General features: G+C 38.6%; 1 long non-coding RNA gene across 1 annotated transcript; it reads right to left on the reverse strand.

Moving 5' to 3' along the window:
• Positions 1-9,324: 9,324 nt before the first annotated feature.
• Positions 9,325-22,459, reverse strand: LOC125099713 (uncharacterized). Its single transcript, XR_007127331.1, has 5 exons — positions 22,322-22,459; positions 15,903-15,910; positions 14,978-14,979; positions 14,722-14,727; positions 9,325-9,335 (listed from the first exon to the last, which is right to left on the reverse strand). It is a non-coding gene; the product is annotated as an uncharacterized LOC125099713 (long non-coding RNA).
• Positions 22,460-23,970: the final 1,511 nt, after the last annotated feature.

Raw genomic sequence — 23,970 nt, forward strand, 5'->3', positions numbered from 1 at the left:
AAAAAGAAAAGAAACAGGAAGTATCTTTGCAATGTTTACAAAGCAAAAAAGAAATTTTATGGTTCTGTAAATAAAGAATGTTTTTACAGTATTTCAGATTTGGCAGGACATCTGGTGTGGATGTTATCAAGGGCATTAGAAGCAAATAGCTAAATTCTGCTATCAGTTCCCTTACTACGTTACCATATGGAAATCTTTTTCTTTTTTCCCTTACTGTACGTTTATTGACTTGGGGGAGAATCATATTAAAAATGACTATGTTAACTGCTTCATACCAACTCTTGGATTGCCTAATGTTATGGTCTGTTTTTAGTGCATAGGCTTAGTTTCTGACCTCGGCTACCTTAAATAGGTTTTCATGCATTGGCTTGAATCTTGTATAGAAGTCAGAACTGTAAAACAGTAAGGATCTGAAAAAAAAAAAAAGTAAGGATGTAGAAGACTTGATATCATTAAGATGTCAATTCACTTCAAATTGATCCATGCCAACCCAGTGAAAATCCCAGCAGGTTGTTTTGTAGATCTTTACATATAAAGGAAAAGGAACTAGAATAGTCAAAAAAATTTGAAAAGAACAAAGTTGGAACACTCACACTACACAATTTCAAGACTCAATATAAAACCACATTTATCAAGACAGCAGGATGTCAGTAAAAGCACTGATGAAGTTCAGAATCAATGATGTCCCAGTAATAATAAACATTTCCATAACATAGGTCTTTGTTCCTCATGCCATTTTCCAATGAAAGAAACCTGTATTCTTTGTAGACATAATTGATTTCAAAGGTGGGGCAAAAAATACATGAGATGAGCTCGCAGCATTGTGCTATGTCAGAAAATAAGGAAGTGCTCAAAAAAGGAGGGGTGCATGTCAAAAGAAGCGAACCTCAAGGAGTTTCCAACATCCAAAGCTGGAGAAAGTTGAGTAACAAAATAAATAATGACAGATTAGATTGTAACAGAATACAATAAACAATCATGGGGCCCTAATGACATAAAAAATAATTGAATTAATAAATAAATGAGGCAGGACAGCTCTTCCAATTAATATATGTAAAAGAAAAAATGGGAATAGAAATATATCTTTAGAAGGGCACCTAGGTGGCTAGTTGGTTAAGATTCTACTCTTGATTTAGGCTCAGGTCAAAATCTAAGGGTCGTGAGGTTGAGCCCACATCTGGCCCCACACTCGTCTACTCCTTACACATGTGCACACATGCTGTCTCTCTCTCCTAAAAAAAAGAAAGAGAAAAAAAAAGAAATGAAAAGAAAAATAAATACATCATTAGAACACAACAATAAAAGTTGTTTCAGACAAGATCTACCAATGAATAATAAAACATTGAGGAGGAAGATAATCTTTTCCTAATCTCAAAATATCTACTCTGAAGATATTTATTAGTTACAAAAGGAGAAATAGTACTTTTTAAATGGAAAGAGCTGACAGATGTCATCTTAGCTAAGGGATCATGGTTAGAATCACCAACAATGAGACATATTGGCATCAAGCACCCCTTGATACAATACACTAAATGGGACTCATCATCTCAGTGTTAATTCTTGCCCAAAAACCCACAAATTTAATCTGCTCATGAAAAATATTAGACAAATCCAAATTGTGGGACATTCTGAAAAATATCTGTCTAATATGGTTTGAAAGTATCAAGGTTCCTGGAAGACAGAGAGAGAGGGAGAAACCATTACAGACTGGGAGAAAATATGGAGACACGAAAACTAAATGCAGTATGGAAACCTGGGCTGAATCATGGACCAGAAAAGAACACCAGTGCAAAAATGATGAAATCCAATTAAGTCTGTAGTTTAGCTAAAAAAAAAATAATAATAATAATAAGGGTCTAGTTTCTATCTTCTTAATAAAATTCCCCAAGCTACCATAATGCAGTGTAAAACTGCAGCCCCATGGTGAGCTACTCTGACTATTTACTGCATTTAAGAATAAAGAATAATTATGGATGTGTGAACAGATTCTAATACATTAATGCTTCAGAAGGTGCTGCTAATACACACTCAGTCCAAGCATCATGTAGCAAAAATAGTTTCACACTTCATAATCCATTGAACTTCTCTCTGTTCTCACTGGTCCCTGAATCTGTTCCCCTCTCCTCTTCCCATCTGTCTCTTTTTTCCTTTTCTTCCTTCTCCCAACCTTCTGCACTATGTTAATACAGAGTATAGAACTGAAGTATATTTTTAAGTAACTGATATTATCAAGTTTTATAGCCTGTCTACCTAAACTTTTAAAAACTTTCTTTCTTTCAAAATAAAAAGCTAATGCTGTATTAAGATGATCATTCTTCATGTAAACCTTAAACTGATTTAGCATGTGTGAGGTTACTGGCTCTTGAGAGAAAACGTTCTCCTATCTCTGGCAAAAAACTTAGAAGTCCATTCAGAATGATGTTGTCAGAATGTATTTTCACTGGATACTTTGAAATAGACAAAAAGAAAACAGTACACAAAGATTTCATTCTTTAACATTATAAATCACCCCAGTTTTGACATTCATATTCATAATCATGCTGTAATTAAACACAATATATAGATGGCTATATATATATATATAAACATCAGAAATAATTTCAAAATTTGATGGTTCTTTTCTCATAGAAAAGCACAATTCTTACTTGCAAAAGAGAGTTAAATCAAATTCTCTTACATTTCATTCTCAATAACTACTGTTTCTTCAGAAAAACAAATTACATTGAGTGATAATAGGGTACAAATTAGATAGAGAAGAGGTGCTCCCTCAGTCGCTACTCCACAATTTATACCAAAATTAATTTCAAGTGGGACTCAAGAACTTTCAGAATCTGGCTGTGACCCCAAATGCCTTCACTGGAGGATGCAAAAATGCTATTACTTCCCCCCTCCGCACATTGCTTCTGATTTCCTAAGTTGAATTACCTCTAATTTAGCCCTGAAAGAGTTTGATCCAAAAAGATCCTGAAGATCAAGGAGGATATGAATCTGTGTTCCAAGAATGAAACCAAATATAGCATTTCTCAAATATGTTAGTATCAGGTTTCCTAAATCCATGCTTTCTTCATTCTCCAATCCTGCTGACATCTGGCCCTCGATGAAGTAAATGCCAAGTGCAGAAGAGAGAATGGACTCCAGGTGCGTGTAAGTACGTGTGTGCTGGATGCAGGGCTGGGAGAGTAGGGACTGGACCACAGGGACAGCGTTCTATCTTTAGAATAGCCTGCTGATTGAAATGCCCCAGCTATGTGGAGAGCTACCAAACACATCTTTGCTATGACATCACCAAAATAACTAGACATTTGAGGAAAAGTGAAACATGAAAGAGAGGATCAAGATACAAAATTCTGAGCTATAGCAAACAGAGGCAATTTCAGGTACCCAAAGAACACTTATTAAATCTTCCAGTGAGCCCCTCAGAGAAATATGAAAAAGATTCTACTCATAAAACAAGAATAGGGAAGCTTTAATAAATTAAAATCATGATCGTTCAGATTTTTTAAAAATTCAGCAGGATTGGAAAATACACTAAAGGAAATCCACAAGGACAAAAAGAAATAGGGGCCATAATTATGGCACATATAATAAGGGATATAGAGATTAAATCAAGAAGTCTCTAGCAAACCCTATATTTGCCCATTGAATATCCATTCTTCATTTCAACATTATTTGGTTTAAAGGGGACCTTCAGGGGCACCTGTGTGGCTCAGTTGGTTAAGTGTCTGCTTTTGGCTCAGGTCATGATCCCAAGGTCCTGGCATCGAGCCCCACTTTGGGCTCCCTGCTCAGTGGGGAGCCTTCTCCCTCTCCCTCTGCAGCTCCCCTGCTTGTGTGCTCTGTCTGTCAAATATATAAATAAAATCTCAAAAAAAAAATTAAGGCTTCAATGGCTTCTCCCTTTTTTCTTCACTCTCCCCTCCACTCTCTGACTGGACCACAGGAAGGATTCCTGGAGAAGTAGCAACCACCGTGAGAGGGTGACAGTGAACAGTACATGCTAAAGATGATGGCTCAGGAAAAGAGAACGGCCCCAGGCCTTTATGGCATTGTGGAATTGCCATACCAGACCTTGACTTCTTACCTCTACTTTTGTGAAAATTCAAAGCTATATATTTTTGAATAAACCACTTCAATTGGGTTTCTGTTCACTTAAAAGTAGATATATTACCTAGTAAGATAATATTAGGATGATATCATTCATTATTCATTAATAACATAATGTTTTTCATTTATAATATTAAGATAATACCTGACAAAATGCTATTTAATCCAACATTCAACTATTAGGGAGAAAATGAGTAAAGTGGGAAGAAGGGGGAAGGAAGAGAGGTGGGAAAAGAGTAGAAAACAGAAGTGAGGGATTTTCAAAGAAATTTAAAAAATAAAATTCCAAAAAATGAAGGGATATAAGTGTCTTACATTTGGAAAGGTTTTCCAAATGCTGAAATCATTAATAGAAAATGATCACATTTTGTACAACAAAGATACAGAGATCATCTTAAAAGTTCTCTGAGAGGAAAAAATAAGGAAAATATATAAGATATAAAAATAAAATGGAAGAAAAATCTTAAGCTGGAACTCTTAGCTAGAGTGTCTAATAATATATTTTCACAGAATCAGAAAGTTTATCTTCCATACAGCCTTTCTTAGAAGCTGGGTCAGGATGTACCTCAGCCGAGTAAGCCAAAGACCGCACAGGATCCAGAAAATGTTCATCTAACCCAAAAAAGTAGTGAAAAACAGTATTAGGATTATGGTTCTTTCATCATGCTGCAGAGCTCTCCGTCCAGAGTGGAGCACATAAATGAAAGGCAATTAGAAATTCTGGGATAGAAAATAGTTTCCAAGATAGTTTGTGGTCCAACTATTAGATAACAAGTACAAATTAGAATAAAAAGTGAGTTTCCAAAGAAATTTAATGGATTATGTAGTTAATAGAAAGGTAGGCATACTAGAAATACAGTAATGGCATATGTTCTACACTTCCCATATCTTTATGAGATTGGCATTAAACAGTAACTTTTTAATGTCTTGGGAAACACTTATTGTTCCAAAAAGAGAATTGAATATGATCCTATTTTCTTAAATATGTGATAATGACAGTCTTGGTCAGCTCAAGATGCTGTAACAAAATACCATAAACTGGGTGGCTTGAATAATACCCATTTATGTCTCACATTTCTGGAGGCTGGAAAGTTCAAAATCAAGGTCCTGGATGGCTCCTTTCCTGGTGAGAACCCTCTTCCTGGTTTACAGACAGCTACCTTCTCACTGTGTCCTCACATGGTGGAGAAACAGAGGAATTGCTCTGGTCCCTCTTCCTCTTCTTTTAAGGACAAGAGTCCCATCATAGGGCCCTCACCTTTATGACCTCATCTAATCCTAGTTATCTTCTCAAAATCCCACTTCCAAATACCATTGGGAGTTACAGCTTCAACATAAGAATTCTGAAGGGACATAAACATTCCATAACAGTATTAAACATTTATTATCTCCTATGTGCAATATAATTTTTTAAAACTTCACATGTATTAATCTACTTAGATCTCCAAATCATACTATGAAGTAGATGCTGTTAGTATATAAGTATTTTTATTATATATTAAGATTTTTATTCACTGTTTACAGTTGTTGAATGACTTGAAAACAAATAATCAGTCTCACATTTAGGTTACATGTTTGTTTTTATATACAGAATTGTCTTAAAATTATTTTGATTTGGAACTTTTGATATTATTCAACATTTATTCAAACTTAATTTTAAAATTCAGCTTGTTCCATGCCTTAAAATGTCAGAAGTTAGATAATCTCCTGGCTCAAATAGTCGCTTAGACTTTTTTAGAAAGCAAGCTGAGGAATCAGTGAATTGGTGGCTTACCTTATTGGGAATATATGAACTTCTTCAAAATGTCATAAGACTGGTATAATAAGTTGCTCAGGGAGATCCGATTGTATAGATCCACAGTACAGAGAATATAATTTTTTTAGCCTGTTTTAATTTATCTAGAACCCTGAATGAACTTTAATTTATACAGCCACTGGTACATCCCACTTGAATACATTTGTTGAGCTATGATAAATCATGGTGACCTTTGAGAATATTGATGAAGTATTTCATGTAGCAGGTAAAGGGAGAGAGTCCATCAAATAAGACAGTGCTAAGGAACTGGCCAGAATCCAAATTTATTCTTTAAGACACTTCTGAGTTACTGTCCCAAAGTCCCTTGAGCAAGGAAGGCAATTACTTTGGCACAGGGGGAAATCAAGAGTTAGCTTCCCTTCTACCATTTAACCTTTTTCTTTACCCCCTTGCTCCTAGCTGTCTTGGATCTAAGACTGACATTTAGGTTGGTCCCAAGAGGTACACTTCTGAAAACACAAAATCCAACCTTATAGAATTACAGTTAATTTTTTTCATGTTGATCTCTCCAACAAGACTCTAAGAATCACTGCCTCGGGTAAAAGAGAATAAAAAACCCTGAGTCTTTTGAACAGCCTTAGTGTTAATGAGAGTCTCCAAATTTTCTTATTGTTATACTTTTCTAGTGCCTTCTTTCATCAAAAATAACACCAAGCTAAAGTTATGTATGGAAGTCACAATTCTGTGATACTTTGCCTGCTTTTGCTTTCCTTGGACTCAACATTCTTCCCATAGAAGGCTGCTTGAATTAGATAAAAATGTGAGTTACAGAAGACATGGTCAGATGGCATGAGTGCCTTTCAACCCACCAAGAGGTCTTTTCAATGTCTTCCTGAAAATAGAAGCAGTCAAGCTGTAGGTTGCCTCATGAATATTTGGCAGCATTGCAACACTATGACTTTTTGACTGAAGAATCAAAGTATGTATTCACCTTATTGATTTTGGGAAGACCATTGACAATTTAGGATATTATTAAAAGAGATATTGGCATTAATTAATTTCTTCATTGGAAGTGTTTCTTCTTTGGATATTACATTAATATCTCTGACAATTCCTTTGTACTTTCCTTTTATACTTTTGAACTTTCCTTTGGTACTTTCTCTCTCCATTTCTAGTTCAATTTTTACTTTTGCCTTTTCCTGATTTTCTTTTTTTTTCCCATAGGAACTTGACTTATTTTATTTTATTATGTTATGTTAGTCACCATACAGTACATCATCAGTTTTTGATGTAGTGTTCCATGGTTCACTGCTTGCATATAACACCCAGGACTACATGCAATATGTGCCCTCCTTAATACCCATCACTGGGCTAACCCATCCCCAACTCCCCTCCCCTCTAAAACCCTCAGTTTTGGTTTTTCTTTCTCAGAGTCCATAGTCTCTCATGGTTCATCTCCCTCTCTGATTTCTCCCCCTTCATTTTTCCCTTCTTTCTCCTAATGTCCTTCATGCTATTCCTTATGTTCCACAAATAAGTGCAACCATATGATAATTGACTTTCTCTACTTGACTTATTTCACTTAGCTTAATGTCCTCCAGTTCTGTCCATGTTGATGCAGAAGTTGGGTATTCATCCTTTCTCAAGGCTAAGTAATATTCCATTGTATATGTGTACCACATCTTCTTCACCCACTCACCTACTAAAGGGCATCTCAGCTCTTTCCCCAGTTTGATTACTGTGGACATTGCTGCTAGGAACACTGGAGTTCATGTGACCCTTCTTTTCAGTACATCTGTATCTTTGGGGTAAATACCCAGTAGTGCAATTACTTGGTCATAGCATAGCTCTATTTTTAACTTTTTGAGGAAACTCCACACTGATTGCCAAAGTGGCTGTACCACCTTGCATTCCCATCACAAGTGTAAAAGGGTTCCCCTTTCTCCACAGCCTCTCCAACATTTGTTGTTTCTTGCCCAGCCAATTTTTTGCCATTCTAACACTTGTATAAGGTGGTATCTCAATGTGGTTTTGATTTGAATTTCCCTGATGGCTAATGATGATGAACACTTTTTCATGTGTCTGTTAGCTATTTGTATGTGTCTTCTTTGGAGAAGTATCTGTTCATGTATTCTGTCCATTCTTTGACTTGACTATTTGTTTACACAAGTCCCAATAGTCTTAAAAACTCACATATTGTTTAAAAAGAAAGAAAAGAGGAAGGAAGCAAGGAAGAGAAGTCGGAGAGAAGGGAAGAAGTAAGGAAATTTTTCTATTATCCACCGATATTTACTTCAACACCTTAAACATTCCTAATATCATGAAGCTCAATTGATCCTCAGATGGGGATTTGTGAGGCTATTCACTATTCTGTGAACGGAAGCATTTGAAGGTGTTCTTTAGGCTACAATTGGTATAAGAGCTGAGTAGTTTGCTATCTAAGCACCTTTTTGTAAACTATGCTCACGTTAACTGCCACTTATCCAGATGCTCCTGCAACCTCTTTGAGGAACGGGCAGTTTATAAACAGAATCAATTTAATACAAGCTGATGGTTTTGGAATCAAAAAGGTAGTCCCTGCAGCACGGGTGTGCTGGTAGATAGATAACCACCAGCTCTCTGTTTAAAAAGCCCTAATTGTAATGTTTGCCAATTTCCAAGATATAAATAGCCCCACCATAGCCAATTTCGAGCTACTGGCATTGTGTCACTGAGCACAGAGTTGGGAAGAGATGCACACAGTAGGCATTCATGAATAGACATGAGGCAGCTCCAGCATCTTTCAGCTCTCCATGGATGGATTTATTAATCCCTCAAGCACTTGTGGATACCTTGGGTCGGCCATCTCAAGTTCCATTTCTAATATCTACTCTCTCAGTATGTTTCTGGTGCTATGTACCCTATCCCCATGCCTGCCCACCTTGCCTCCTACCACTCCTAGAAGGCATGGAGGTTATCTGAAAATATTCCATCAAATTCCTGCCACTGCACACAAAATTTCCCAACTCCACATTCACCCTCAGTCTCTCTTCCATCCTCTGAGGAGAAGGAAATCCTTCCTCTAAATTTAATCTTGTTACTCAAGAGCTCATGTCCTCAGTGTCTTTCATAGTTATTCCCACTCTCTTATAGTTTTAATCCTTTTTCTGTATCTTTTCTCTCTTCTCAGCATACAAATATACTCAAGACTTGCTCTTGACTATGGATTCAAGAACACTCATTCCCACTTCCTTCTGAAAGATTTTATCTCTCCATCTTTTTCCATTCTTAGCCAAGCTTATTGAAGGAATACTGTAATAGACAGAGACCCAAGATGGCTTCCAGGATGCCCAATCCCTGTGTCCATACCCAGTGTAATCCCCAAGACATGTGTTTTGATGGCTTTCAGCCCCATGTTTGGTCATCTTGATGAAGTCTTAGAATATAAGTGAAGTTCGGTAGGATGAGGTCCAGAGCCAATGACCAAGAAAGAATTCTTGAGACATCTTTGGTGCAAAATTGTGGTTTATTAAAGCACAGGGACAGGACCCATGGGCAGAAAGAGCTGCTGTCCCAGGGCTATGAGGAATGGTCCATTATATACTTGCAAGGTGGGAGAGGGTTAGGGATGGTGTAAGTCTCTAAGGAATTTTGCAAGCCAGGTTTCCAGGACCTTGAGGGGTTAGCTATTGTTGGGAAAAAGGTTATTCATTACCAGTAACAAAACCTTTTTGTGAGACGCTTTAGATGTATATCAGTGGGCCATATGCTTGGAAATGATTGTCAACACTATCTTGGAGGGTTTGGAGATAAAGTGTTTAAAGGAATTGTTAAAGTAGACTTCACGATCCTGGCTGGGGGTAGGGGTTAGTCAGGCTAGATTGCCCTTTGACTTAGCAAAGTGTTTAGGTGGAGGCAGTTGAGTCCCTAGAGGAATGTCACTCTGCCTATTTTAAGGGTTTGTCAGTGGGTAAGGAAATTTAATAATTTTTCTTCTGCCTCTGTTTCCCACATCAATCTCACATGGCCTAAGTGACTTTGTGAATGGAGATTATCCTGATGGACCTGAGCCCTTGAAACATGGGTCTAGAAGTCAGTGACAAAGGAGTCCGTGATTTGAAGCATGAGAAGTATTTGCTGTACCATTATTGACTTGAACATGAAAGGAGCCACCAAGCAAGGCGTGTGGCAGCCTGTATGAGTTGAGAGATTAAGAATTTCATAAGGATAAGATGAATATTTCCTCAGAGCCTCCAGACAAGATCTCAAGCTGGCCAACACCTTGATTCTTAGCACAGTGATCACTGAACACTTTTCAATCTGAAGGTCTTGCTGTAGATGCCCCAAAAGCCAATCATTTACAATTTTATGTCATATGAGCAAAACAAATTCAATTAATGTTTATGAGTGTCCCCCTATAATATCCATGTCAGGATTTGTTACTATCTTCCCATATTATTTTGATATACAAATACAAACATATGCCTCCATTTGGAAGAGCCAATATGCAGGTCCAGCGTTGTGCTTAACACTGTTCAGAAAGTGGGATCTCCCCTTAAGGAGTTTACATTCTAGTTGAAAAAAATATATATATACCCAAATAAATATCATATGAGGAGAAAGCGATGCATTATTACAAATGGAAATAAATTTCCATAATCTCAGATACAAATTTAGATATGCATTTTAGAGAAAAGGGTAATTATTTCTTGCTAGAATAACACAGGAGGTTTTATCAACAAGGGGGCACAAGATCCTTGGTCTGGTGGGTAATTGAGCTAAACAGTATTTTCCACCACCTCAGTAGAAAGCCATGGTATCACTCTTGGTTTCTAAACATGTTTCCTCACAGAGTGCCCTGGATTCAGTTCAATTCATAAAAGTCCTCCTTGGAAATTAATTACTATTCTCAAAGGAAAATTTCTCTGTTTTTAACCTTACAAAGCTTCTTACATTAATAGATCACGGCAAAGGAAAGAGGACCCATTCCTTCCTCTCAGTGGGACCCAAGCCTCCTGGAGTGAGGTCACCTTCAGACAGAACGGTCCCTCAAGCAGGCATTTCCCAGGCTGAACAAGCAGGTCACTCTTAGGAGTCAACTGAGGAGCTTCACAGAGGAGTCCATGTTTTCCTTAAACATCTCACCAATTTCCATCGGGAAATAAACTTTCTGGACATGTCGCTCCCTATTGCTCACCCTTGGGAGGAAAATCAAATATGCCATCATTCTTCATTAGCACCTCACCTGGAGAGAATTTCATGGCTCATCAGCTTTCACTGGGGACTTCAGAGAACAGGGTCTCTAGGGAGCAGGGAATAAGACAACAGAGTGAATCAGGTAGTGGAGGAGGAGGGAGGACTTAGGAACAGGTCTGGATGCTGGGACACTGATGAGGACAGAGTATGTGGGGAGAGAGAGAGTAGGAAGTTTCTCTGGAGGAGAAGAAATTATAGAGGTTGTGGGAGGTATCAGTTCCAACGTAAGTAGGACTTCTATTGGTGAGCAGCAAAGGCTTATAAAGGTATTGAATGTCCTCTAAGATCATAAAGTGACAGATTTGGAGACATGAGCCAGAATTAGATCCTTTCTCTGTCATGTTTCCCTCTGATTCTAGTAGGCCTGTTGAAGCAATATTTCCTTCTGAGATTTATGCTTCTGAATCATGAGAAAGGATCTAGCCTCACCTTATTTTCCCTGACAGCATTTGGCACGTAGGAGGTGTTAATAGATGTTCGTGGTACAGAATACATTTTTTTCTTAATCAAGAGCAGCTTACTCCTGTTCACGCAGCTCTACAAAACCTATCCTGCCAATGGTCTCTCTCTCTCTCTCTCTCTCTCTCTCTCTCACACACACACACACACACATACATGCCTTTTCACCAGTTCCAGAAGTGTTTGGCTCTTGATTCCTTATGCACAAAGAACCTTCCCAATCTGACCCCCCCTTTTTTAACTTACCATTTCTGCCTTTTTGGTTGCTAGTATATACTGTCTCCACCTGAAAGTAATGGAATTTGCATCAATAGGCCCAAATTTACCAATGCACTGGAATACTTTAGGGAGTTTTTTAAAAAAGGAAACCTATAGATACTGGGACTCTAGCTTACAGATTCATTTTTAATTGGTCTGGGATGAGGTTCAGGCGTCAAGACTCTTCGGGGGTCCCTAACTAATTTTAATGTACATGGAGGATTGAGAACCACTGATAGGAATTTTATTACTTTCCCACAGAGAAAACCCCATCCAGGATTAATGAAATCAGAATCTCTAGGGGAACCAGGGAGCAGTATTTCTTAGGGCTATCCCATGTGATTTCGATGTATAGCTGGGGTTGAGAATCTCCATCAAAACAGTGTGTCTAGAACAGTAGCACATGCAAGAAACATCCAAGGAGATTTGTAAGACTGCGGATTCAAGTCTCACCCTCAACGTAAACCAGGCTCCTTGGTTTGCACAATTCCCACATCTGTCACTGCTGGTTGGGGAGGGCGTGCAGCTTTAAGGAGAGCAGGCCAGGTGTAACTCGCTTGGTCGAACTCCTCACATGCAATTTAAGATGGAGATCCCACCACTTGGAACTGGTGCTGCAGACAAAGAAAAAGGTCCCCAGAGAGGCCCAGAAGAGGAGCTTCTGGAGTGTTGACAAGCAGGATAGTGTCCTGGCTATGGGCTTACATGCTTCCGGGGCCTGGGGGGTGGGGAGGGGAGTACTCTGAGTGTTGGTGTCTGGGACACCATGACATCATTGCCTAAGGTGGAACAGAGGTTACATCTGCTACAAGTACTTGTTGAGTTAATGAATCTAAGGAAAGTTCTCTAAGGGCCTGAACCTCTGAACACTGGGTATTTATCTGAGCAATGGGAGTTCTTATAAAATTTGTTTAGAAGAGTTTATTGGTAATAAACGGGTGCAGTCAACAGGTCCCAGGTCTGATGAATTTCAGTCCTGACACTGGACACTCTGCTGCTCGTGACAAATCAAGAGAGGGTCAGCTCTGAGTATCCAGCATATTTTGTACCTGCCAACCTGCTCACTGACCAAGTGGAAGAGGAAGGCATTGGGACTGCAGTGTGAACTCACCGCAAGAACATCACTGCTGTTTTCCAGAAGCATGCCCTTGCCCTGAGCATGTAAGTGAGAACTGCAATTTGTCCAATGCATAACTGATTTCATATAATTCTAGCAAAATGTCAAAGGGATTGTTGAGACTATCTTAGCATTGCTTTGAGAGCCCAAAGGGTATTCTTCTCCTTGGGGATAAAAATACATTTTATGGGACGTTGCCTTGCATCTCAGGGCTACGGATTTCAACCCCTCACCTCTATTCCCTAACTGAATGTTGACTCCTTGGCCTGCAAGTACAAAGAACTTCTGTTAAACAAGCTAACTGCTGGAAACATGATGGCTGCCAGCCGAAAGAAATGAGGTGTGTACACAGACCACATAAAACAATGAAAGCAATTTAAAGACAAAATGTACAGGGTAACGAGGAACAATTTTTGCAATATTGAAAGCATGTGAGTGGCCTGCTGCTTTGGGCAATGCTCTGCAAACCTTGGCGTTCACACAGCCTGGCCTCAGAGCCCCTCTGGATGAGGCTTGGATAACTAGCACCTTCCATCTATAAAATCAGCCTTTCTGGACAGACTGTAGAGGGCCAAGGCAACCATTTCAAACCAGAACTATCCAGTGCAGCCATTTCCTGCTGACTCAAAGAGGGGCAAAATCAAGGGACAATTTGCAGTTGATTAAGCGGCCATTGAATTAACAGTGTTACTCCTGGTTAGATTTGCCGTTGCCCTTCTGATGAAGCGCTTTGTTGAACAAGAGCTCCATCTATGGGAGAAATCAGTTAACTCTGACATCTACCCTTAACATTGTCCTGACGGTTACAATTTACATTGGACCAGTGGTTCTCAATGGGAGGTGATTTTGCCCCCCAGGGGCCATCTGGGGCCATCTGGGGACATTCTTTGTTGTCATAACTGGATTAGGGGATCTAATGGGTAGAAGGCAGAAATACTGCTAAACATCTTACAGTGCCCTAGACTGCCCCACATGACAAAGACTTTTCCCAACCTACCACTATGATGGAGAAATTTGGGGGCACTTGGGTTATTTAAGCATCCAAACCTCAGCTCAGCTCATGATCTTGGGGCTCCTGGGTTTGAGTGGGGCTCCACGCTCAGTGAGGAGTCTGCTTGTCTCCCTCACCCTCCCCGCCACTCATGCATGCTTGCTCTCTCTCAAATAAAATCTTTTAAAACAAAAAATTTTTTAAAAGGATGGAGAAAGTCTGCTTGAGACAAGAGAATCTGTAAAATTTATGCTTACAGATGGGTTCCCTTGGCAAAAAAAAACCCCTCATTTTTGATTTAGATCTTACCCTATTCCCCCACCACTACACTGAGCTTCTCATCTCCCGACCTTTTCCTGTAACTCACAGATGTGACAAACTCTTCTACCCTAACGTGTTAATGAGTGACTTAATATGTTAATCTATATCTGGGCTATTTGAAAAAAGAAACTAGAGGAAAAGGATGAGATTTAAGGCAAAAAAAAAATTGAATTTGTAATGGTAGAGTTTTAGGTGTTGGTCCCTAAATGGAACTGATACTTTGGGTTCAAGTTTTCTCTTTGTAGCCTTCCCACAGGGTGATCCTACCATTGTGGCCGCTTAAATAAGTAAAACTATATCACCTGGTGTTCTGCCCACTGTAGTAGACATTATAGTTGTAAAAAGTTCTTATGGTACGTACACAATCCTGAGGGGAAAACATCAGTTTTCATGGATTCCCTGTTTAACACCTGCCATTCAGCAGGTCACCGTTCATTCATTGCCTCAGGGAGCAGTTTCCTAAGAGGGATTTTGGAGAACTAAAACCTATGTCAGCTTCTGAGAGATTGTCTATCAGTCCACAGAGAAGCATGCATACTCCTGAAGTTTACAAGGGAGAAGATTTTTATAAAAATATAGTCTTGGGCCAGGGTTTTCTGTCCTTTGAGACCTCCAAATTTCGAACTGTGAATAACATGTGTAGCCTCATCCTTCAGGGTTGTCCCAAACTCAAGTGCTTTCAGAGACCAACCCTTGCTCCATTGAGAAGAATCTTTGTCCCAGCTGCAGAGCTCACTGCTATGACACTCCAGGGAACCCCACTCGCGCCCCGCCACCTCCAAGAAAAGCAAAGGATCAGCTCACTTGTCTGAAAAGATGAGTTTCTTTATTCATCTATGTGGGTTTGTGTCTCTTCTCTCTCTAATGACTAAGCATTAAATTCATCTCATTAATTGGAGCCAATCTGCAGGACAAAGCCATGGGAATGCAGAGATGCAGAAGAGAGAGCCCCACACCATGAGATAACCAAACAGGGGTGTTATAGCTGCATTCCCTGACTCCATTCCATTTTTCCATCGCGGCATGGCACCTGGCCCTGGATAGTGCAGCTAAAGGAAAACAGGCATTCTTGAAAGTTAGCAGCTCATCTTTTCTGTCATTAGCAACTGCAGACCAACTATTAAACCCTGTAAGTCACTAAGATCTTGTCCACATTTCCTATACAATATCTAGATTTCTATATTATCACTGTACTAGGCAAAGTATATGGGGAGAATACTAGAGCATCCTAAAAATTCATATTAAATGAATAATGATTTAGTAACTTTCTTCATCAAGTGCCATCAGCAAGAAATTGTACAGTTTTATGGGAACCCTTGATTTATTGGTAGTGAAGATTGCTTCAGCACAGCCAGTTTGCCTCATAATTTGTGGGAAAGAAGCAAGATTAAAAAGACATTTGAAGGGAAAAAATGAGTTGAGAAAAATTGGCAACAAGGCTTGTGCAATATTAATTGTAATTGGGAAGGGAACATGCGTGCTGAATCTAGGGCATTTTTCTGTATCATATACACTAATAAAACCAGTGTCCCCCAAATTATCTGACGTATGATCATTACTTCCAAACGGATCTGATGAGCAGTGAATATTAAAATGGTATTTTTAGTAATTACAAGTGTGAAAATAGAAAATAGAAAAATAATAACACAATACCTACAAACAGCAAAAACTGTGAAAGGTAGTCTGTTTCTCTCTCCCCAAGTAGAACTTGGTGTGATGGTTGAAGGAGTGTGGGATGATAGAAGAAAATGAATATAAATGACATCTAAATAAAGTAAAATATTGAAACATTTTATCATCCTTGTTCCAAGGACAAGAACTTTCCAGAATATCAAAACACTCATTCTATGACCTAAATGTAGTGAACAAAGAAGAAGAAAACTGGCCAGACTGTGTCTATTCCTAAGAGATTGGCTTACAGCAGTTCAATCCAGGACTCTGGAGTTTCAGAAGATGCAAAGCTTTCTTATATACTTATAGTTGTGTTTAACAATAGCATTCGCTAGTCAAAATATGCCGAATTCTGCTTTGCTGGAAAAAATAGCTCAGTTCTTTTTGCTGTATAGAAAAAAATGTTTTAATAAATATTAATACTGTGTCTACACAGGGCTTACATTACCAAGAATATGGTAATTGCTTTTGTTACCAATAAATCAAGGTTAATAGTTAGACAGTTTGGAGCAATTGCTTAGGTTTCTCATGTTCCATTTGGAAAAGTAAAGTTATTAAATCATAACCCATGTGTTATGAGTTTATAAAACACTATAGTTTCAGTGACATACCTTATATACTTCAAAGATGAAAGGCAGATTTTCTACTTAGACTCTTTCAAAAGTGTCATGGAGCATCAAAGTTGTAGGAACTGTGGATTTCATACTCATTTCTGCAGAACTCTGGGGTTAGAAGAAGCCAAAGATCATCTGACCATCCCACACAAGTTCAAGGCAGCCATGAGGAGCCAGAACTCTCCAGGGCTGTCTAACTTGCATGCTATTTCTTAATTATGCCTACTCTCATGTACCCATTGTGTGTCTAATTGAAGATCTAAAGACTTCCTACAGTTATCCATCCTATTTGGGGGCGATTTAACTCTTAAAAACAATGCTTTTTACACCGATCTCAGATGTTTATCTCCCGGTAATTATCATCGGCAACACTGGCCCTAAGATGCCCCCTAGGGACAAATTAGAAATGCGTGTGTGTGTGTGTGTGTGCGCGCGCGCGCGCGCGCGCGCTGAGGGAAGGGGGTGTGGGGGGAGGGGTGAATGCTCATTTCTTCAGAGATGACCCTTGCAATATCTGTAGACAATTAGCCAACCATCATTGTTCATGCCCCAACTCCTTACCTTCAGACTTTTCTCAACAGGCTGAACGACTCCATTTCTTCATATAACTTAGAATCAATTCTCCTCTCTAGTTTTCAGGATTAACTCTAAAAATGGGTTGGCCTCCCTGATCTCAACATATGCATTTCAAGTGTGACGTCCAGAATGGCAGCAATTACCCAGTGGTCTTTGGATCTAGTAAGCGGAGATGTTCCCTCCTCTCTCACTCATATTTTTAGCTCGACAAAATTTTATTGGGCAGCTCCTATGTGCTGGACGCTCAGCTGTGTGTTGGAGGTACAATAATGCACAGCAAGATGCAGCCACTGCTATGATGGGAGAACTTTAAATGAATACACATCAGTAGATATAAATTACTGTCTGTGATGAATGAAATGAAGATAAAAACTTGAGGTGTTTTTAGCAAGAATAACAAGGAGAGGGACACCTGGCTGGCTCAGTTGGAAGAGCATGTGGCTCTTATTCTCGGGGTTGTGAGTTCAAGCTCTGTGTTAGGGGCAGAGATAAATAAATAAATAAAAACTTAAAAAAAGAGAGAGAGAGAAAATAAGAAGGAAGATTGATCTAAGGAAGTTACATTGAATCTGAGACCAGAAAAATGAATGGGATCATTTTTTTAAAGATTTAGTTATTTGTTTGACCGACACAGAGAGAGAGAGCATGAGCAGAGGCAGCGGGAGAGGGAGAAGCAGGATCCCCTCTGAGCAGGGAGCCAGATGTGGGGCTCGATCCCAGGACCCCAGGATTATGACCTGAGCCAAAGGCAGACGCTTAACCAACTAAGCCACCCAGACATCCCAGATCATACTTATTACTGTGTGAACTGATAGATTCTAAGGCCAAGTTAATTTTGAAAGCAGGTATATCAATATAGGGACTCATTCTGACTTTATTTTCATATTACACATTTACTCATTCTTCAAAAAAATATTTGAGCGCCCATTAATTTAAAACAAATAAATATAAATATACACAGATAAATATTTTAAACAGACATGTTAAGCCCATATAAGGCTTTCTCTGCCAGGGTGGGTGTATATGTTAATGTAATCCCTGCTGTCAACTTTTCAAAAAAATACCTCCAACAAGTACAGCACTGGAAGACAAATCATTCCCTTAATAAGCCTTTCTAGGAATCTTGCCCAAGATGGAAGTCAATCTTACTGGCCTCTAGTTCTCAAAACCTACCTTATTCATCTGGTTGCAAATTGCATTAACATTTTCTCTCTTTCTAATCTTCTCATACTTGTTCCTTCATTGATTTATTCCACTTTTCATCCTGGACCTTGGGAGCACAAAACGCTTTTGTATAAATTAGGATGTTTCTACTTTCCAGCAAAGGAATTGAAAAATGGATGCCCTCCAATAGACCGGGTAGGAAGAGGAATACTTTCTTTCGAGCTGTCACAGTCCCTCTGCGGGGATGATGTCTGCCCACTAGCAGAGAGTTGATTATATTTCAGCCCTTGCTAGACAACCTTCTCTGCCATCCTTGTGTTCAGCTCCTATCCTAAGGAACACCATTCCTTTGTTCACGATACTTCAAAGATTATGGAAAACAATTGACCATTTTCATTTGCAAGCCCTTTCTGTATAGCAATCTAGAACATTGGTTTTGTCCTAACTTTTATTTTTGCCCCTTGGAATAGGTCATCAACCTTTCCAAACCTGATTTCTACCATATATGAGGTGAGGATACTAGTGAATAACTTCTCCCAAAGAATTTCTGTAAAGATTACATGAGATAATTCACATAAAGCACTTAGCACAATGCCTGGACTTTGTAAGAATCCAATAAATCATAGCTATTATTACTTCTGGTCGTTGGAAGGCAACTGTCTGAGCCAAGAAAGTAGAACAGCCAAAGTTTCATTTCCATTTATTCATACATCTTATATAGTTCAATCCCCACCTACCAATGAAGGTTTTCCATGTTTAAAATGCAAATAAAAAATGGAAAGAAAATAGCCCTGGAATCTTGCAATTTTATTGTTATCCAGCAATATAATGCAATTATACCAGGAGAGCTCAAGCCATAAATCCATCCTTTCTGGGAGCTTTCTCTTCTAAAGAAAATTTAGAAAGCCATTGTTACTGTCCATTTGGGGTTGATACAACAAAAATACTATAGACTGGGTGGCTTATAAGTGCCAGAAACTTATTTATCACAGTTCTGAAAGACAGAAAGTCCCACAGATCTGGTGTCTGGTGAGGACCTGCTTCCTGATCCATACAAGCTGTCTTCTGGCTCTGTGCTCACATGGCAGAAGGGGCAAGGGATCTCTCTGGAGACTCTTTTACAAAGGTATTAATCCCATTCATGAGGGCTCTACCTTCAAGACTTAATCACTTCCCAAAGGCTCCACCTTCAAGTGCCATCATATTGGGGATTAGATTTCTGCATGGGAATTGGTAGAGGTTACAGGGAGAGGGCACAAATATTCAGTTTATGGCAAGGATTCTCATTGGCTCAATTCCCAATTCTTGAGACTCTAATCTTGCATCCTTTCATTTCCTTCTGTTTGGGGGCTACATACTCAGAATTTGAGTTTGAGGAATTACTCAACCTTCTTGAGCTTTTTTCCCCATCGAATTCTCATAACATGCAATTATCCATTTTCTTAAATCTAGATTTCACATTTGTTAAGTCTTTACTTCCTAAGCTATCAAAAAAATTCCAAAATGAATATAGACATGTTCTTCAGTGATATCTTTAACTTCCTCCTCTCCAATTAAATCCTCCTTGTTCATCAGAACTGAAGCCATAGGACCAATTCTCCTATTTATTTCTTCTCTCTTTAGAAAAATCAACTTGTAAGAAAAGCTGGTCAAGAATGCATCAGACATTCTACGTTCAGCCCAATGATATTCCAGCAGATAGTCATGGGATTGAATTCTTTCAAAGAATCTGCCACTGGTCCCAGTTTAGTGACCTGTGGTCTATGAAACTTCTTCCATTTCCTCCATCTCGCCATGCTACCCATGGTATGCTCAAATAATAATAATTTTATTACTCCCTCCTTTTACCCATCCCCATGTATTTTCTGACATGCTTCCATTTTTGGCTTTATAGATTTCCAAACAGGTATGTATATTCTCAATTGTCCTAGATGTGATTTTTTACTATCACTAGAGAAATGACTAGGAAAATAGACTTAATAATGTTGTGGCCATTGAAAGGCTGTCCACACAAGAGAGTCAGCTGGGAGCCAAAGGGAGTTTAGGGACTGAGCCAGGCATCACGTTCTCTGAACATTTAGACCTGTGTACCAACTACTCCTTTCTATCTAAATCCAAAATGACCTCCAAATGCCTAAAAAGTTCAAGACTGGTATTAAACCCAAATTCAAGGGGAATAAAATTTCTTTTAATCTTTGTGCATCATTCACCCAATGGATATATACCTTCTGCCAACTCATCTTCACTCTTTCTATCCATTTGTCAAAGTCTGATCTTCTAAATTCCATTCACTGTACATTGTTAATAGCTGTTAAATTATTTAAAGGTTACATTTATTTTAACAGCTCTCCAATGTGTAATGGGGGGGGTGTGTATATCTTATCTTAGAAATATGGGCATTTGTTTCTAAAATTACATAGAATGGAGTTAGCAACAGAAAGAAAAGCAGAAGAAAGGAAAAGAAAATGCCACCAAAAACTTTAAAGCCCTCAGTCTGCTTCTGATATGTCAATTTATGCAATAATAATAACAGAAGTATCAAACAGATCACCTTCATAGAGTTATTTTTATGTGTCAAGGATTATATAGAATACATCCCATATATTGTTGCATCTTTCTTTTAAAGCAATCCTGTGTGATGGGTAGTTCTCTTATTTAGCTCTATTTTGCATATGAGAAATTAAATAAGTTGCCTAAGTTCCATCTTCAACTCCCAGTTAGTTAATAGCAGAGATGGGAATTAAACTTGACCTTAAACAGGAGGTTTTTAACCACCAAATTGGGCTTCCTTTTGCCTGCCCAGGACATAAGGTCTTTGGCAGTTTTTCTACAGTATTGCATATTTGAAGGGCTTTATTCTGTTTGGAAGACTTTCAGATCTATTGATGTAATAACTTGTTCATCAGAGTGGCCAAGAGTTACCTTCCAAGGCTGTGCAAAGCAGGTAGGTATAGGTTTCCTCAAATGGGTAGCTGTTCGCAATATATTGTGTGTTTATATCATGCTCATTAGTGCCAATTAACGTGAAATAAAAAAGAAGTTCTTATCAGATGCTTTTTTCTTTTCTTTTGTGTTCATTGATTTAATCCTTAAATTACAGTGGATATTTTGACTAGTAATTTTAGCCTTTACAGATCCCTTTGAGACTGGCGAGAGATACAAAATCTTTTTGTAGAAAACTCTCTATGTTCCATGCGGAAGCTATCTAAATTTTGGAAGATTTAGAGAAGCCTAAAGGAGGCTCTCTGGGGTGCCTTAAGAATTTAAGGAATTCATATTAAGTAATTCTAATCGAGGAAAATAAGCTCAGATTTCTCTCTTGTATCCAGGACAACACAAGATATGAGAGGCCAGCGAGCATCCTCTACTTTCTCCACCACCTTGGCCTCTCTGGCTGAACTCTGGGAAGCCCCAGCCCATCAACAGGATTGCCACACTCAAGCACGCGGGGTCAGTCCTGTGCAAGTGTGGCCGGCCAAGCAGGAGAGTGGGGATCAAAGTACAGTTTGTGCATTGTTTGCCAGAACACGTAGGCTAGCACTGAGCTACATCCATCAAGAGTCAGCAGCTTTTTCTAATTTGCACAGAGACACTTATGTATGAGTCAGTCAGAGTTCTATATGGCCACCAACGCCCTGGACTACATAGTAACTAGAGATGCCCTGACTTTGGAGAAAGTTCCTTCTGTTGCAAATCAAAAACCCAACTCTTCACAAAAGCTAACTCAAAATGGATCCAAGACTTAAATCTAAAATCTGAAATCATAAAACTCCTAGAAAAAAACCCAAGGGAAGGCTCATTGATGTTGGTCTTGGCAATGATTTCATGGCTATGCCACCTAAACCATAAGCAACAAAGCAAATATAATAAATGGGACTACATCACACTAAAAAGCTCCTGCATAGCAAAAGAGACCACTAACAAAATGAAAAGGCAGCCTATGGAATGAGAGAAACTACTTGCAAACCACAAGTCTGATAAGGGTTAATATCAAAATACATAAGGAACTCATGCAATTCAAAAGCAAAACAAAACAAAATAATTCAGTAAAAGACCTGAATAGACATGTTCCCAAAGGAGATATTTAAATGGCTAACAGGTACAAGAAAATGTGCTCAACATCACTAATCATCAGGGAAATGCAAATCAAAACCACAACAATAAGGTATCACCTCAAACCTGCTAGAATGGTCATTATCAAAAAGACAAAAACAAGTCTGGTGAGGTTTTGGAAAAAAAGGGAATTCTTACATGTGGTTGGTGGGAAGGTAAGTTGGTGCAGCCACTACGGAAAACAGTATGGAGGCTCCTCAAAAAGTAAATATAGAACTACCATATAACTCAGCAATTCCAGTTCTGGGTATACATACAGAGGAAATGAAACCACTATCTCAAAGAGATATCTGCACTCCTGTGTTCATTGCAGCATTATTCATAATAGCCAGGACATGGGAATAGTCTAAGTGCCCATCAACAGATAAATGGTTAAAGAAAAGTAGTATACATAAGCAATTGAATATTTGTTAGTTAGCCATAAAAAAGAAGGAAATTCTGCCATTTACAATAACATGGGTGAATCTTGAGGATATTATGCTAAGTGAAATAAGGCAGAGAAAGACAAATGCTGCATTTCATTTGCATGTGAAATCTAAAAGAACCACACTCATAAAAACAGAGAACGGATTGGTGGTTGCTAGAAGTGGGGGCATGAGGGATGAAGGGAATGAGTAAATGTGGTGGAGAGGTACAAACTTCCAGTCATTTATAAATAAATGAGTTCTGAGAATGTAATGTTCAGTATGGTGACTATAGTTATTAATATGGTATTGTATATTTGGAAGTTGTTAAGAAAATAAATCTTAAAAGTCCTTATAACAAAAAAAAATGTAAATGCACGGGGTGATGATCATTAAATTTATTGAAATAATCATTTCACAACATATATGTACAACAAACCATTACATTGTACACCTTAACTTTACACAATGTTGTTTGTCAGTTATATTTCAAAAAAAATGGGGAGCAGTTAAAATTTTAAAGCCCCAGTTCAGCTCACTTTAGCCTCCTCCTTCCCAGCCTGAGACACTAGGTCACTTGGAATCTGAAAACTTACACAGTCCATAAAAGCCAGTTTCCCTGGGTCCAGTCTCCATTCTGCACTAGAGCAACATTGAGATGGTCATCTAGTATTTTTATTAATGCATTTTCATAGACACAATTTGCTAATGATCTTATTCAAAGTAGGCTTGATTTGACCAAGATTTTGCTCCTTTCTTTCCCACCTGCTTATTCTTACATAACTTACATCCATGTGATATTTTTGAAATACAATCCACATTCCCTAATAAGCATCATACTGAATTTCATTTTCTAGTAGTAGAAACTGAACAGTGAGGATTTTCATGCCTACTATAGTCTAGTCTTATTGTAATTCTTAACAGACCTCAACAGCTCTGAAAATGCCTAGAACCTGGAACTGAGTCTTTCTTCTACACCACAAACATTCCTGAAACACCTGACTATGTGCCAAACATTGGAATGTCTAGTGGAAGATAAAGGTAAGAACAGGTGATGTTGTCCATCTTGGACAACAAGACATCTTGGACATCAAGCCTGCCATGATGATCAATGAGATTAAATTGGATATACAAGACCCAGGGGTTTGCTTGTAAGGTCCTTTTAAGAGGAGAGAAGGCCCTGACCA

This window comes from Lutra lutra, chromosome 5, assembly GCF_902655055.1.
Source record: "Lutra lutra chromosome 5, mLutLut1.2, whole genome shotgun sequence".
NCBI classification, from domain to species: Eukaryota; Metazoa; Chordata; class Mammalia; order Carnivora; family Mustelidae; genus Lutra; species Lutra lutra.